The sequence below is a fragment of the Bufo bufo genome, chromosome 8 (assembly GCF_905171765.1).
Source record: "Bufo bufo chromosome 8, aBufBuf1.1, whole genome shotgun sequence".
Classification (NCBI taxonomy): domain Eukaryota; kingdom Metazoa; phylum Chordata; class Amphibia; order Anura; family Bufonidae; genus Bufo; species Bufo bufo.
The window spans coordinates 146,765,804-146,784,245 of NC_053396.1; positions in this window are offsets into that span (position 1 = coordinate 146,765,804).

Below are 18,442 nucleotides of genomic sequence, written 5' to 3' on the forward strand. Positions count from 1 at the left end.
GTGACTCCTGAACCGCATGCGGTTGTCAGCGGTTTTCATTGGTGTTCAATCACAGGTGAGGGCTGTGGTATTGGCCTCACCTGTGGTTGCCGCTGGCAACAGTATGTATGTGGCAGCGTAGCAGGCTGAGCTGTGCCATGCAGCTCGCTACGCTGCGCATGCGGTTTTGTGTGTGATGTGTGGATGTGTGCACTGTGTTTTATGTTATTGTGTGCACGTTCCCTTTAAGTGGTGTTTTCCCTTCCCTGCTGTTGGAAGGGTTAATCCCCTTCCTAGTGTGTGTGATCACTGGGTGTGTCCGACTGTGGGGTGTGGCTTCTTGGCCTATAAAGCCTCACTGCTTTTGCAGGCCTTCAGGTTGCTTCAGCCATGCTTTGCTGAGAGCAGTCTCATGTATTTATTTCCTGCCAGTAAGAGCCACCCCTGTGGTCATAAACCTTAATGTCATAACCATAATGTCCCATTAAGTTATTTCTAGTTATGTGTGATGTCCGTGTGATGTTTTATATGTGATTTTGTGCAGCTATGGATCTGGGTCCCTGTGTGGGGATGCGTTTGTGATCTGCACCCTGCTAACACAGGGATCCAGTCAGCAAGGCTGTGGCAGGTAGGTGGAACTCTTTGTTCACCTGCCATATCCATAGAGCTGTTTATGTCTCCCCTTTTCCTGCAGCTTGGCCGTTGAGACTCCTGCTCCTCCGTGTCTAGGAGGAGTGGGCTTGTCTTACTCAGCTCCTAGGTGAGGGTCATCTTGAGGGCTAGCAGGGACTTTTAGGTTCCGGAGCATGGGCCCTCCTACCATCAAGGTTGGCTCATGTAGCTAGGAGCCAGGGTCAGGTTAGGGATGCGTTTAGGAGGTGACCTGCTCCCTAATCCTGTCTTCATGGCCAAGCAGCCGTAACATCACCGGGCTCCACACGGCTGAGGATTTCCCCCATCCTCAGCCGTGACAGTATGACCACAGTCGCTTCTTACGTGGCGCTCCCTCGAATGAGGGTAAAGCATGCACTGCTGTCTACGGATGGGGTGCATGCGCGTTCTCCGGAGGGAGAGCGTTATGGGGCTCACCATTTACGGCGCGGTGAGTGGCATTCCCCGCCATTCCTCGCTCACCGTTGTCCGTGTTGGTGTCCCCTTTTGTTTGTCTTTCCCCTCCCCCCCTCCCACTGTTTCTAAGCCTCACCAACCTTCCCCTTTTTTGTTGGGAGGGGCTTTGAGGGGTGGGAGTATGCATCCCTCGAAAGAGGGTGTAGCATGTACCGCCGTCTGTGAAGGGGTACATGCGCGCTCTTCGGAGGGAGAGCGTTCTGGGGGTTTCGCCTCTGATGGCGCGGTGAGTGGCGTTTCCCCGCCATCCCTTCACCGTTGCCTCGTGTGGCGTCCCCCTGATTTTACTACACGTGGTGTGTGTCTGGTATGCGGTATGCATACCTTCGAAAGAGGGTGCAGCATGCAGTGCCATATCAATGTGGCCTGCATGCGCGTTCTCCGGAGGGAGAGCGTTCCTGGGGGTTCTCCGTTAACGGCACGGTTGGTGGCTTATTCCCCGCCACCTTACCTTCCGTGTCCGTGTTGGGGATCCCTCGTCCCTCTCCATGTTCCCATCTCTGGTCGTCTGCTGGCAGCACTCCGTAAGTGGTCCGGCTGTATGCTGGTTAGGAGTGTCTGCTGGCAGCGACTGGAGTGGGGACGTGAGTGGAGAGTCCCCTCGTCCATCTCTCAGTGGTTCTTTTCTCTTTGTTGCTGGTGCGGGCTGCAGTCCTCGTCGGACTGGCTAGTGTGAGCCGGGAGAGGATGCAGCTGACAGCGACCCCTTTTTAGAACCGGCACTGAGAGTGGACGTCCCCTTCTCCTATCCCCTTGTCTGAGTCCCTCACGTGTCTTTTTTTGGTGGGGGGGCTTTGAGGGGTGGGAGTGTCACGGCCATGGCTATGACCGTGACTCCTGAACCGCATGCGGTTGTCAGCGGTTTTCATTGGTGTTCAATCACAGGTGAGGGCTGTGGTATTGGCCTCACCTGTGGTTGCCGCTGGCAACAGTATGTATGTGGCAGCGTAGCAGGCTGAGCTGTGCCATGCAGCTCGCTACGCTGCGCATGCGGTTTTGTGTGTGATGTGTGGATGTGTGCACTGTGTTTTATGTTATTGTGTGCACGTTCCCTTTAAGTGGTGTTTTCCCTTCCCTGCTGTTGGAAGGGTTAATCCCCTTCCTAGTGTGTGTGATCACTGGGTGTGTCCGACTGTGGGGTGTGGCTTCTTGGCCTATAAAGCCTCACTGCTTTTGCAGGCCTTCAGGTTGCTTCAGCCATGCTTTGCTGAGAGCAGTCTCATGTATTTATTTCCTGCCAGTAAGAGCCACCCCTGTGGTCATAAACCTTAATGTCATAACCATAATGTCCCATTAAGTTATTTCTAGTTATGTGTGATGTCCGTGTGATGTTTTATATGTGATTTTGTGCAGCTATGGATCTGGGTCCCTGTGTGGGGATGCGTTTGTGATCTGCACCCTGCTAACACAGGGATCCAGTCAGCAAGGCTGTGGCAGGTAGGTGGAACTCTTTGTTCACCTGCCATATCCATAGAGCTGTTTATGTCTCCCCTTTTCCTGCAGCTTGGCCGTTGAGACTCCTGCTCCTCCGTGTCTAGGAGGAGTGGGCTTGTCTTACTCAGCTCCTAGGTGAGGGTCATCTTGAGGGCTAGCAGGGACTTTTAGGTTCCGGAGCATGGGCCCTCCTACCATCAAGGTTGGCTCATGTAGCTAGGAGCCAGGGTCAGGTTAGGGATGCGTTTAGGAGGTGACCTGCTCCCTAATCCTGTCTTCATGGCCAAGCAGCCGTAACATCACCGGGCTCCACACGGCTGAGGATTTCCCCCATCCTCAGCCGTGACAATGCCTTTCAGAAACTGAAGCAGCATGTAGGTGAGTTGAGAACTATTTATAGTAAAAAAATAGATATTGATTGTACTGTACAGTACTTTGACATTTATTTTCACAGCATATTTAAAGGGCAGGTGCATTATGTGTGACACTGAAAAAAAACATTAAGCAGTTTTGTAAGGACTATAAATGTCTTCTGACAACTAAATTATTATACGTCAATAGTGAAGACTTTTTCCATTGTAAGCAAAACAAATACAACAAAATTGTTACCTGTAGACACAAAATTGGTATCTGTGTACCACACAGTGACATGTGAAGGACATACAGACTGTAATAGTCCTCATGCCATTATACACAGAACATCCAGAGACCATTCCACTTGTTTCATAATAACTTGGCTGTCCTTAATCAATATTAGCTTCTTTACCTTCTTTTCTTATTTCCACCCAGTTAAATAATATTTCATAGGTAAGACTCACTTTTCAGTGAATGCTCATTTGTTGTCCTAGTACTACTTCAGTAATAATTACCTATTGGATGCACTACTGAAAAAGGCTGTTTAATGTAGGCAACCCTTGTTCATATGAACATCACAGAGGGGTCCCCTGTTTGGGACTTCCCTCTGTGATCTAGAATAGAGGGCCATTCTGTACAATTCAGCTGCAGCTTGGATGAATTAGAAGTGTCATTGTATTATATGGATGGTCCATATAATGTTGATTTATCAATTTATCTGAATGGTCACCAGATATTATGGGGTAGATTTGTCAAACTAGTGAAAAGTAGAACTGGCTTAGTTGCCCATAGCAGCCAATTAGATTTCACCTTTCATTTTCCAAAGGAGCTCTGAAAATTGAAAGGCCTAATTAAATTAGTTGCTATGGGTAACTAATACAGTTCTACTTTACACCAGTTTGAATTAAATATCCCCCTATATGTCTTTATACATATTTTCTGCTGTGGCTACTGTAAGGCAACTGCCTGGCTGGCCACAACTAGCGTTGAGCGAAGCGGAGCATCTGAAGTGGAATCCGGTCCAAATTTTAGGAAACATTTGATTCTAAACAAAGCCGAATTTTCCTCAAACTTTGCGGTACTGAATAATTTTTCCTAAATGATGGCTGAAGTTGTCTTATGATGCCATGATTCTAAAATATAACTTTTAATATGTATAAATAAAATAGTCAATGAATCCCTCTAAGTAATAGTTAATCAATCAATATAGAAAGAAAAAAGGAAAAATAAATTTGAAAACTAGGGTCAGGATGATATAAGTTGTTTGTTAATGGTTAGTAGATGTTAATGAAACCTATATTAGGGAGGTAATAGCCCTATTCAGGACCCTAACGTAGTAGCCCTACCTATTACGGAATAGCCGCCCCGATAGGGGCGATCCCGTTTCTCGTGCCTCCTAGAGTCCCTAGTTGACCCTGCAGGGACGGATGCCTATATAAGGGGGACCCTATAGAGATGCCTGGGCTATTCTACACAAGAAAAATAATAAATGTACACAGATAATAAAACCCGGTGACAAACTAGACCCAAATCTGAAAATATGATATATAGAAAATACAGAAGTGAGATGTCCCTACGCGTTTCGCCTGGTTGGTGTCAGGCTCATCAGGGGACATATTTAGCAAAGAATACCTATCACCATAGAATAATACAAATATTATTACATATATATGTATAGAGATTTTTATTTCCTTTTTATATTTTTCTCCTCCGTTTGAGGGTACGTAAAAAGATTTTAGGAATTAGGATAGAATAGGCCAGTACTTTAGATTAATACTGATCAATAAAGTCAATAGGATGATTAGATCAATTGCCAACAGCTGGAGAGAAGTCGTGAAAAGATGAACAAGATGAACAAGAGGCGGTAACGATATTGATGAAAAGCCCCTGCTCATTCATCCAACTCGTGCTGAGGGCTGTGGCCAGACTGAGATACACCGAACCGTATATTTAGATATATACTAGTCTGTCTGTTACATTGAGACTCTGCCTCTGAACTGTTAACGTCACCACAAATGATGCCAATAACGGACATTAAATATCAATCAAAAATTAGAGATGGTCCTCCTGATATTAGTTAGCTATAGACAATGGCTAACATTTCAAACGGTATATATAGATAGATACCAACACCATTCAATATAGAAACTGTGGACTAGTAGCAGCTGATTTGTATCAATAATACTTGCGTGCCCAGTCGGGGCGGGATGAGTCAATGATAATGTCCACAGCTCCGGGTGTATATGGCAGTGGTAGCTTCAGAGAAGACCCTGTGGTGATGGCGTCCGGTGGATAAGCGGCGAGATGTTGCCGGCGTTCCTACCTTTTAAACCCTAACTTCCGGGTATCGGGTCACATGGGTGACCACGTGATTGTGATGACAGAGAGCGTCCGACGTAAGACGTCGGGCGCCTGAAACCAAGCCTCGTTTGGGAATGAAAGGGATAGCGTCTGACGTGAGACGCACCCAGGGAAACACTGTATGTCTAGTATTAGACCGTGACTTCCGGATCACAGGGGAAAGTCACGTGATCGCAAGGCTGGGCAGCGTCCGGCGCCATGCTACGATGCGTAGATAGCAGTAAGAGGTAGATCTAATGTGTCAAACGCCATATTTTCCTCAGTGACCGCAGTATCGGTCACATGACTAGCAAAAGTGGGGCCAGACAATTTCTTATTGGGTCAGGCCATATTCAATACGTGGTATTAATAGATCAGTCCCATTGAAGATTAATAGTACCCACATTGCCTATAACGTTAAACAGTGGTGGCCCATACAAGATTTAATAAATGGATATTAAGATATATCAGGCTTATGACGTCATAATTAGACTTGCCAAAATTTATTAGATTTTATTTTAATTATTAGAGAGAGTAATTGACAAAAAGTAGATAGATGTATATATAAATGAAGGGTCCATTGATGCAGGGGTGGATCCCTCCCCCATTATTTAATAATAATTATGTTATAAAGGATATAATAATCCTGTAGGGTAGATGAAACGTCTTAAATGAAACACGCAAAGTCTATAGATTCATTTAAACCGGATGGAATAACAGTATTAAGTCTGTGAATCCACCTTGATTCTTTTTGTTTCAGCAATTTATCTAGATCCCCACCTCTTCTTGACGTTTTTATGACTTCAATCATTGAAAAGTGTAAAGTTTTGACAGATCCTGCATGTCTACTCCAAATGTGTCTTGACACGGGTTTATCCCGTTTATTACGGATATCCCCGATGTGCTCTAGGATCCGTTTTTTAAAAATCCTTTTGGTCTTGCCTATATACTTAAGTCCACAGTCACATTGAGCCATGTATATTACCCCAGATGTATTGCAGTTGGCAAAGCTGCGGGCATGGAAGATTTGATTTCCCGCACTATCAGAGAAGGTTTTTCCTAAGGTAATAAATGCACAAGCTTTGCATTTACCGCACTTAAATGTGCCCATTTGTCTATTGGACAACCATGTATTCATATCTGGAGGCTCAAAGTGACTGTGTACAACCGTGTCGCCAACATTGCGACCTCGTCTATAGGTAATAGATGGATTCTCGGAAAGTACCTGTGTTAAATCAGGATCTGTCTTTAACAAAGCCCAATAACGGTTTAGAATATCCCGAACCTGGTGGGATTCTGAATCAAAGGTACCAATAATTCTTATTGGATCCAGAGAGTTTGTTGTCTTTATTTTTGGGCGTAATAGAGCAGTACGATCTTTTGCTTTGGCCCAATCCCATGCTTGATATAGGCACGGGCTTGGATAGCCCCTCTGTTTAAACCGATCAAAAAGTTTGAATGCTTCATGTGTGAAGCTTTTGTTGTCTGAACAATTTCTTCGGACTCTCAAGAACTGACCCTTTGGGATGCCTCTTTTAAGTGGGGTAGGGTGAAAACTCTCCCAACGTAAGAGACTGTTAGTGGAAGTCTTTTTCCTAAAAAGGGTCGTCTTGATGTTATTGTGTTCATCTCTTTCTAAACATACATCCAAAAAATTGATGGTATTATGGTGTATTTCAGAGGTGAAAAAGAGTCCAATGTGGTTGGAATTTAGTGTATCCATGAATTGTTGGAATTCATTGGTTGTCCCAGACCATAGAAGAAAAATATCGTCTATGTATCTGGACCAGAGTGTGATGAATCTGGTCCAAGATAACATAGATTCAGTGAAGACAACTGTATCCTCCCACCAGCCCAGGAGTAAGTTGGCATACGTTGGTGCACAAGGGCTACCCATCGCAGTACCCCTGAGCTGGTGGTAGAAGCGGTTCTCAAAAATGAAATAATTGTGTGTTAAAATAAAATTGAGAAGTTGAAGGGTAAATTGATTGTGTTGATGTAAGTCCACAGATCTGGAGTCCAGAAAGAATTTCACTGCTGACAGGCCCTTATTATGGGGGATAGAGGTATATAGAGCCTCAACATCTATGGAGGCAAACCAACTGTCAGGTTCTATAATGACACCCTCAACTCTTTGCAGTAAATCAGTCGTGTCCTGTAAGTAGGACGGAAGTGTGGATACAAAGGGACGAAGAATTTTATCAATATATACACCGGCATGATGGGTAAGGCTATCAATCCCAGAGACTATTGGACGTCCCTTTAGGGGGTTGACACCCTTGTGTATCTTTGGGAGTCCATAGAAAGTCGCTGTTTTAGGGATTGTGGGTAATAAATATTCAAATTCTTTACGATCAATACATCTATTTTCCAGGCCTTCTTGTAATATCTGAAGCAGTTCCCTCTGGAATTTGTCAGTTGGATCCACCTTCAGGACTGTATAGCTGTTTTTATCTAGGACCAAGGAGAGGCACATATCTCTATATTGTTGTACTGAAAGGACAACAATATTCCCACCTTTGTCCGATGATTTTATGATAATGTCCCTATTAGTGCTCAGGTTCTGTAATGCAGTCATTTCTCCCGTGGTGTAGTTTTTTACAGATGTAGTATGGGCAATTTTTTCAAGATCACGTGTGACAGATTTTAAAAAGATGTCAATATTTGCGTCATTCAATGTTTTGGGTGGCATCTTCACACTCTTATTTCTCAAAGTTGTAAAGGGGCCCTGGCCCTTAGGTCTTTCCCCTTCCTCTAGAAGGTATACAAGGGTGTCAATGCCCTCAAGATCGCCCAATTCCACGCCCAGTTCCTGACATCTCTTTTTATCTGATGATACAAATAATTTATGCCAGCGTAGTCTCCTGGCAAAAAGTTGTACGTCTTTAATCCAGTTAAAGCAGTTAAATCTCGTGGTTGGCACATAGGTAAGTCCCTTCTTAAGGATGGACATCTCATCCTCAGACAAGATTTTCCCTGATAGATTGAGGATTAAAGTGTCATTTGTAGATGACCAATCTATTTTTTGTTGACATGTGACTGTGCCGGTTGACGGTCCCTTAACATATAGGTGTTGGGCTGGATTTGATCTAAAAAAGCTGCAGTTGTAGTCGTGGGGGGAGGCACCTGAGTATAGGAGGATGAAGACGGTCCAGATAAAAATCCAGCCTGTTCTGATAGTTCCTGATTTGTCCTCTCCCTGTCCCCTGGTGCTCCTCTGTTTCGGGGTCCCCATGATCCAGATGGATAACTACCTGTGAAAGGTTCGTTTCTCCAATTGGATCTGGGGGTTGAATACCTGTTACGTCCCCTATAGCGGCCTCTGCCTCTCCAATTCGATCTAGGATTGGAGTATTGTGGTCGATAGGAGGAGGACTCAGGGTCCGAACTCTCTGGTTCGGAGGCTGATGTATCAGTGTTAGAGCCCCTTTGACCAACACTTGCAATGATATATGCTGTATTGTTTCTAAATTCAGTTAGATCGTTAGTGAATTGTCTGTGTTTTCTTTCCACTAGACTAGTTCTGAATTTTTCAATATTATTTTGTAATTCCAGTTCTTTTTTAGAAAAATCGGTATGATCCTTAAGTTTGAGTGCTGTCTCTGTTAAAGCTGTTTTTTTATTATCCAGCTGTACAATATTGATTTTTTCCTGTTCCAGCAGTAATTTCATGAATCTAACTGATATTTAATGTCCGTTATTGGCATCATTTGTGGTGACGTTAACAGTTCAGAGGCAGAGTCTCAATGTAACAGACAGACTAGTATATATCTAAATATACGGTTCGGTGTATCTCAGTCTGGCCACAGCCCTCAGCACGAGTTGGATGAATGAGCAGGGGCTTTTCATCAATATCGTTACCGCCTCTTGTTCATCTTGTTCATCTTTTCACGACTTCTCTCCAGCTGTTGGCAATTGATCTAATCATCCTATTGACTTTATTGATCAGTATTAATCTAAAGTACTGGCCTATTCTATCCTAATTCCTAAAATCTTTTTACGTACCCTCAAACGGAGGAGAAAAATATAAAAAGGAAATAAAAATCTCTATACATATATATGTAATAATATTTGTATTATTCTATGGTGATAGGTATTCTTTGCTAAATATGTCCCCTGATGAGCCTGACACCAACCAGGCGAAACGCGTAGGGACATCTCACTTCTGTATTTTCTATATATCATATTTTCAGATTTGGGTCTAGTTTGTCACCGGGTTTTATTATCTGTGTACATTTATTATTTTTCTTGTGTAGAATAGCCCAGGCATCTCTATAGGGTCCCCCTTATATAGGCATCCGTCCCTGCAGGGTCAACTAGGGACTCTAGGAGGCACGAGAAACGGGATCGCCCCTATCGGGGCGGCTATTCCGTAATAGGTAGGGCTACTACGTTAGGGTCCTGAATAGGGCTATTACCTCCCTAATATAGGTTTCATTAACATCTACTAACCATTAACAAACAACTTATATCATCCTGACCCTAGTTTTCAAATTTATTTTTCCTTTTTTCTTTCTATATTGATTGATTAACTATTACTTAGAGGGATTCATTGACTATTTTATTTATACATATTAAAAGTTATATTTTAGAATCATGGCATCACTGTGACTATGTAATTTGTTGACCATATTCTACTATAGAATTCCCTGAACAGGAATTTGTTCAACCTGTGAATATTATATTATTAAAATTCGATAAATATCTATCAATTGTTAAGCTATCAGAACATCCCTGTGATGGCCGGCTTTTTAAGCACGCAAACTAATGAAGACAGGTGGCTTACAGAGGCCAGTGAGATCTTTTCAGATAAAGAACTAAGCTTATCTAGTATAACAAGTCCCTCCATTAAAACTATCTTCAAAGATTTATATGATATTCATAAGGAATATATCAAGACTTGGTGGGAGATCCAATCTCTAGATAATTATATAAAAAACTCTATTGTACCTAGTGGCCTCAGAATTTTCATAAGACCAGCGGCACGGATCAGTACTCCTGATCTGTTGGTCAAATGGGAAACTGAAGCCACAGCAAGTTCAGTTAGATTCATGAAATTACTGCTGGAACAGGAAAAAATCAATATTGTACAGCTGGATAATAAAAAAACAGCTTTAACAGAGACAGCACTCAAACTTAAGGATCATACCGATTTTTCTAAAAAAGAACTGGAATTACAAAATAATATTGAAAAATTCAGAACTAGTCTAGTGAAAAGAAAACACAGACAATTCACTAACGATCTAACTGAATTTAGAAACAATACAGCATATATCATTGCAAGTGTTGGTCAAAGGGGCTCTAACACTGATACATCAGCCTCCGAACCAGAGAGTTCGGACCCTGAGTCCTCCTCCTATCGACCACAATACTCCAATCCTAGATCGAATTGGAGAGGCAGAGGCCGCTATAGGGGACGTAACAGGTATTCAACCCCCAGATCCAATTGGAGAAACGAACCTGTCACAGGTAGTTATCCATCTGGATCATGGGGACCCCGAAACAGAGGAGCACCAGGGGACAGGGAGAGGACAAATCAGGAACTATCAGAACAGGCTGGATTTTTATCTGGACCGTCTTCATCCTCCTATACTCAGGTGCCTCCCCCCACGACTACAACTGCAGCTTTTTTAGATCAAATCCAGCCCAACACCTATATGTTAAGGGACCGTCAACCGGCACAGTCACATGTCAACAAAAAATAGATTGGTCATCTACAAATGACACTTTAATCCTCAATCTATCAGGGAAAATCTTGTCTGAGGATGAGATGTCCATCCTTAAGAAGGGACTTACCTATGTGCCAACCACGAGATTTAACTGCTTTAACTGGATTAAAGACGTACAACTTTTTGCCAGGAGACTACGCTGGCATAAATTATTTGTATCATCAGATAAAAAGAGATGTCAGGAACTGGGCGTGGAATTGGGCGATCTTGAGGGCATTGACACCCTTGTATACCTTCTAGAGGAAGGGGAAAGACCTAAGGGCCAGGGCCCCTTTACAACTTTGAGAAATAAGAGTGTGAAGATGCCACCCAAAACATTGAATGACGCAAATATTGACATCTTTTTAAAATCTGTCACACGTGATCTTGAAAAAATTGCCCATACTACATCTGTAAAAAACTACACCACGGGAGAAATGACTGCATTACAGAACCTGAGCACTAATAGGGACATCATCATAAAATCATCGGACAAAGGTGGGAATATTGTTGTCCTTTCAGTACAACAATATAGAGATATGTGCCTCTCCTTGGTCCTAGATAAAAACAGCTATACAGTCCTGAAGGTGGATCCAACTGACAAATTCCAGAGGGAACTGCTTCAGATATTACAAGAAGGCCTGGAAAATAGATGTATTGATCGTAAAGAATTTGAATATTTATTACCCACAATCCCTAAAACAGCGACTTTCTATGGACTCCCAAAGATACACAAGGGTGTCAACCCCCTAAAGGGACGTCCAATAGTCTCTGGGATTGATAGCCTTACCCATCATGCCGGTGTATATATTGATAAAATTCTTCGTCCCTTTGTATCCACACTTCCGTCCTACTTACAGGACACGACTGATTTACTGCAAAGAGTTGAGGGTGTCATTATAGAACCTGACAGTTGGTTTGCCTCCATAGATGTTGAGGCTCTATATACCTCTATCCCCCATAATAAGGGCCTGTCAGCAGTGAAATTCTTTCTGGACTCCAGATCTGTGGACTTACATCAACACAATCAATTTACCCTTCAACTTCTCAATTTTATTTTAACACACAATTATTTCATTTTTGAGAACCGCTTCTACCACCAGCTCAGGGGTACTGCGATGGGTAGCCCTTGTGCACCAACGTATGCCAACTTACTCCTGGGCTGGTGGGAGGATACAGTTGTCTTCACTGAATCTATGTTATCTTGGACCAGATTCATCACACTCTGGTCCAGATACATAGACAATATTTTTCTTCTATGGTCTGGGACAACCAATGAATTCCAACAATTCATGGATACACTAAATTCCAACCACATTGGACTCTTTTTCACCTCTGAAATACACCATAATACCATCAATTTTTTGGATGTATGTTTAGAAAGAGATGAACACAATAACATCAAGACGACCCTTTTTAGGAAAAAGACTTCCACTAACAGTCTCTTACGTTGGGAGAGTTTTCACCCTACCCCACTTAAAAGAGGCATCCCAAAGGGTCAGTTCTTGAGAGTCCGAAGAAATTGTTCAGACAACAAAAGCTTCACACATGAAGCATTCAAACTTTTTGATCGGTTTAAACAGAGGGGCTATCCAAGCCCGTGCCTATATCAAGCATGGGATTGGGCCAAAGCAAAAGATCGTACTGCTCTATTACGCCCAAAAATAAAGACAACAAACTCTCTGGATCCAATAAGAATTATTGGTACCTTTGATTCAGAATCCCACCAGGTTCGGGATATTCTAAACCGTTATTGGGCTTTGTTAAAGACAGATCCTGATTTAACACAGGTACTTTCCGAGAATCCATCTATTACCTATAGACGAGGTCGCAATGTTGGCGACACGGTTGTACACAGTCACTTTGAGCCTCCAGATATGAATACATGGTTGTCCAATAGACAAATGGGCACATTTAAGTGCGGTAAATGCAAAGCTTGTGCATTTATTACCTTAGGAAAAACCTTCTCTGATAGTGCGGGAAATCAAATCTTCCATGCCTGCAGCTTTGCCAACTGCAATACATCTGGGGTAATATACATGGCTCAATGTGACTGTGGACTTAAGTATATAGGCAAGACCAAAAGGATTTTTAAAAAACGGATCCTAGAGCACATCGGGGATATCCGTAATAAACGGGATAAACCCGTGTCAAGACACATTTGGAGTAGACATGCAGGATCTGTCAAAACTTTACACTTTTCAATGATTGAAGTCATAAAAACGTCAAGAAGAGGTGGGGATCTAGATAAATTGCTGAAACAAAAAGAATCAAGGTGGATTCACAGACTTAATACTGTTATTCCATCCGGTTTAAATGAATCTATAGACTTTGCGTGTTTCATTTAAGACGTTTCATCTACCCTACAGGATTATTATATCCTTTATAACATAATTATTATTAAATAATGGGGGAGGGATCCACCCCTGCATCAATGGACCCTTCATTTATATATACATCTATCTACTTTTTGTCAATTACTCTCTCTAATAATTAAAATAAAATCTAATAAATTTTGGCAAGTCTAATTATGACGTCATAAGCCTGATATATCTTAATATCCATTTATTAAATCTTGTATGGGCCACCACTGTTTAACGTTATAGGCAATGTGGGTACTATTAATCTTCAATGGGACTGATCTATTAATACCACGTATTGAATATGGCCTGACCCAATAAGAAATTGTCTGGCCCCACTTTTGCTAGTCATGTGACCGATACTGCGGTCACTGAGGAAAATATGGCGTTTGACACATTAGATCTACCTCTTACTGCTATCTACGCATCGTAGCATGGCGCCGGACGCTGCCCAGCCTTGCGATCACGTGACTTTCCCCTGTGATCCGGAAGTCACGGTCTAATACTAGACATACAGTGTTTCCCTGGGTGCGTCTCACGTCAGACGCTATCCCTTTCATTCCCAAACGAGGCTTGGTTTCAGGCGCCCGACGTCTTACGTCGGACGCTCTCTGTCATCACAATCACGTGGTCACCCATGTGACCCGATACCCGGAAGTTAGGGTTTAAAAGGTAGGAACGCCGGCAACATCTCGCCGCTTATCCACCGGACGCCATCACCACAGGGTCTTCTCTGAAGCTACCACTGCCATATACACCCGGAGCTGTGGACATTATCATTGACTCATCCCGCCCCGACTGGGCACGCAAGTATTATTGATACAAATCAGCTGCTACTAGTCCACAGTTTCTATATTGAATGGTGTTGGTATCTATCTATATATACCGTTTGAAATGTTAGCCATTGTCTATAGCTAACTAATATCAGGAGGACCATCTCTAATTTTTGATTGATATTTAATGTCCGTTATTGGCATCATTTGTGGTGACGTTAACAGTTCAGAGGCAGAGTCTCAATGTAACAGACAGACTAGTATATATCTAAATATACGGTTCGGTGTATCTCAGTCTGGCCACAGCCCTCAGCACGAGTTGGATGAATGAGCAGGGGCTTTTCATCAATATCGTTACCGCCTCTTGTTCATCTTGTTCATCTTTTCACGACTTCTCTCCAGCTGTTGGCAATTGATCTAATCATCCTATTGACTTTATTGATCAGTATTAATCTAAAGTACTGGCCTATTCTATCCTAATTCCTAAAATCTTTTTACGTACCCTCAAACGGAGGAGAAAAATATAAAAAGGAAATAAAAATCTCTATACATATATATGTAATAATATTTGTATTATTCTATGGTGATAGGTATTCTTTGCTAAATATGTCCCCTGATGAGCCTGACACCAACCAGGCGAAACGCGTAGGGACATCTCACTTCTGTATTTTCTATATATCATATTTTCAGATTTGGGTCTAGTTTGTCACCGGGTTTTATTATCTGTGTACATTTATTATTTTTCTTGTGTAGAATAGTCCAGGCATCTCTATAGGGTCCCCCTTATATAGGCATCCGTCCCTGCAGGGTCAACTAGGGACTCTAGGAGGCACGAGAAACGGGATCGCCCCTATCGGGGCGGCTATTCCGTAATAGGTAGGGCTACTACGTTAGGGTCCTGAATAGGGCTATTACCTCCCTAATATAGGTTTCATTAACATCTACTAACCATTAACAAACAACTTATATCATCCTGACCCTAGTTTTCAAATTTATTTTTCCTTTTTTCTTTCTATATTGATTGATTAACTATTACTTAGAGGGATTCATTGACTATTTTATTTATACATATTAAAAGTTATATTTTAGAATCATGGCATCACTGTGACTATGTAATTTGTTGACCATATTCTACTATAGAATTCCCTGAACAGGAATTTGTTCAACCTGTGAATATGAAGTTGTCTTAGAAAGAAAAGAAAAAAAAATACTCACCTCATCCACTTGCTTGCACAGAAGCAGTCTGTTCCTCTCTTGATTGAAAAAGACCTGTGGAAGGACCTGCGCTGACCACCACGTGATCACGCTGGGAGCACGCAGTGATGTCATCATGCTCAGTGCAGGTCCTTTAGCAGGTCTTTTTCAATCAAGAGAGGAGAGGACTGCCTCTGCGTGAGCAAGTGGATGAGGTGAGTGATTTTTATTGATTTTTTTAACCCCAAAAGGCCATATTGCACTAGTGTATTACCGTTTTTTTATGGCCATTAGACGGGGCACTAAAACAGTCCCATTGATTGATAGGCTGAATGGGGTTTTATTATAATGATTCATGACAAATTAATTTGTAACAAATCAAATTTATTGTCAAAGTTCAGTGAAGCTGCCAAATCGACTTTCTCAAAACATATCTCATCTCTAGCCACAACCTCAAAAATGTGCTGTTTTCCATGACACCCAAGGCCATCAGCAGCCATATTTTGAAAGGCGTTGCCTCTGATAAGACTTTAAAGCTCTAAATGCAAAAATATGAGACGTTAAAGCCCTCAATGCTAACATCTACCATTGGTTCACTCACCCATCATGTGCTATATATAAAATGTGTCTTCTTATGTGGTTTAGGGGCCTTTGGGCCCTTAAGATATAAGTTTCAGCTTGTTACCGCTACCACTTCACTCTGTATAGCTTTTATAGCTACTAATAATTTTCTGCATCTGTGGTTACTATGCTGCTATTTTAGCTCTTGCACCATTAAGACTCAGCAATGATCAATGTGATCCTTTCAGAATCCATTAGCAATAAAAATATCAATAATGCACAATGTGAGTATAAGAAGCTCACTAAAGAGTGGAAGCACATAAATGAATATGCTGTTAGATTTCCAAGGAGATCGATGTTTTTGCTTACTCTGCTTTTATGTTCCCTAGCACATTGGGTTGTCACTTTACTGATGACAGGATTCAGGTGACAAAATGTACGGGCATATGTAGAGTTATTTTTCACTTGCATAATTTTTTTTTTTTAAATGCATTCAACTCATTTCTTCTTTATTAATCATTGTATTTTAGATATTCTGTATTTAATGTTTTATGCTAACATAACCCATTATTTTAAAGATTTTCTCCTGTTTGCATACATAAGCTTATTTCTCTTGTAAATTACTTTCTGAAGCTTGATTATGCTTTTATCAAATCTAAATAAAAAGTACCACCAGGGGCAGACAAACCACATGAATTAAAGGGGTATTCCCATCTGAGACATTAATGACATATCACTAGGATATGCCATCAATGTCACATAGGTACAGGTCCCACCTCTGGGACCCACTCTTACCTCCAGAACGGCCCGCAAAGTACAGGGAGAGCAGCCATGTATGTGTGGAAACCCTTCACTCACCCCTATGTGAATTCTGAAACTTTCGCTCAACTATTTCCTGCAGTCCAGTAGCAGTGAATGCATTAGTGGAGCGCTCTCCATTCCCCAGTATGGGACTTCCAAAAATAGCTTATAGCACTCTCACCCATGTGCAGTATGCTATCCGTGAATTCAGGAGCCCCATTGTGGAGATGGGACCAGGTTCCAGGTGGGAACGGTACCTATGTGACATTGATGGCATATTCTAGCAATATGCCATCAATGTTTGAGATGGAAATACCCCTTTAAGCTTCAGTAAGCGCTCACTATGGTGGACTGCTTTCTATGTTTTTGTTGGTCACTACTATGACAAGAAGCTGAAAAAATGTTACAGGATCTGTCTGAGTTCAGAAGTTATAAGATAAGCATTCCTGCTCCACAAAGTGCAACAAGCTGCTGCCAGGAACCAGTACTTCACTTTTCATTCCATTCTGGATGTTGTGCGGAGACCATCAAAGATGTACATCTTTGAGGCTAAGGCCTCTTTCACACTTGCGTTGTCCGGATCCGGCGTGTACTCCACTTGCCGGAATTACACGCTGGATCCGGAAAAACGCAAGTGTACTGAAAGCATTTGAAGACGGAACCGTCTTCCAAATGCGTTCAGTGTTACTATGGCACCCAGGACGCTATTAAAGTCCTGGTTGCCATAGTAGGAGCGGGGAGCGGGGGAGCAGTATACTTACAGTCCGTGCGACTCCCGGGGCGCTCCAGAGTGACGTCAGAGCGCCCCATGCGCATGGATGACGTGATCCATGTGATCACATGATCCATGCGCTTGGGGCGCCCTGACGTCACTCTGGAGCGCCCCGGGAGTCGCACGGACGGTAAGTATACTGCTCCCCCGCTCCCCACTACACTTTACCATGGCTGCCAGGACTTTAGCGTCCCGGCAGCCATGGTAACCACTCTGAAAAAGCTAAATGTCGGCTCCGGCAATGCGCCAAAACGACGTTTAGCTTAAGGCCGGATCCGGATCAATGCCTTTCAATGGGCATTAATTCCGGATCCGGCCTTGCGGCAAGTGTTCCGGATTTTTGGCCGGAGCAAAAAGCGCAGCATGCTGCGGTATTTTCTCCGGCCAAAAAACGTTCCGTTCCGGAACTGAAGACATCCTGATGCATCCTGATGCATCCTGAACGGATTTCTCTCCATTCAGAATGCATTAGGATAATCCTGATCAGGATTCTTCCGGCATAGAGCCCCGACAACGGAACTCTATGCCGGAAGACAAGAACGCAAGTGTGAAAGAGCCCTAAAATGAGTATGTGGTGAGGTGGAGTCCATTTGTTTTACATAATTTGAGAAAAGGGTGGAATATGAGAGAGCCCTGCAGCCCAATTTTCTTGGGATCTAATTTACCACTATGGTATGTCCTCCTCTTTCAGTGCATAGAACGCCATCTTAGCATACCAGCATCTTCCAGGATCTGTGATTATGTTTTCAATATTGCTTACTGAAATTAATGCATGATATCACGTGGGATCACCTGCTGCTTAAAGGAAAAGTGTCATCAGAAAAATGCTTACATATAAAAAAATAATTTTTGGTGATGTCATTTTTTTTAAATTTTCCATGTCACTATCTATATTTAAACAAACAAACAAAAAAACATAAAGCCTTGCCGTTTTTGCACTGGCCACTAAGCCTAATAATAGATGCCACTTCTTGGTCTATACAGATCACTTTACTGCTGTTACCTGCTTATTTGTACAGAGGTGATACTATTACAGGC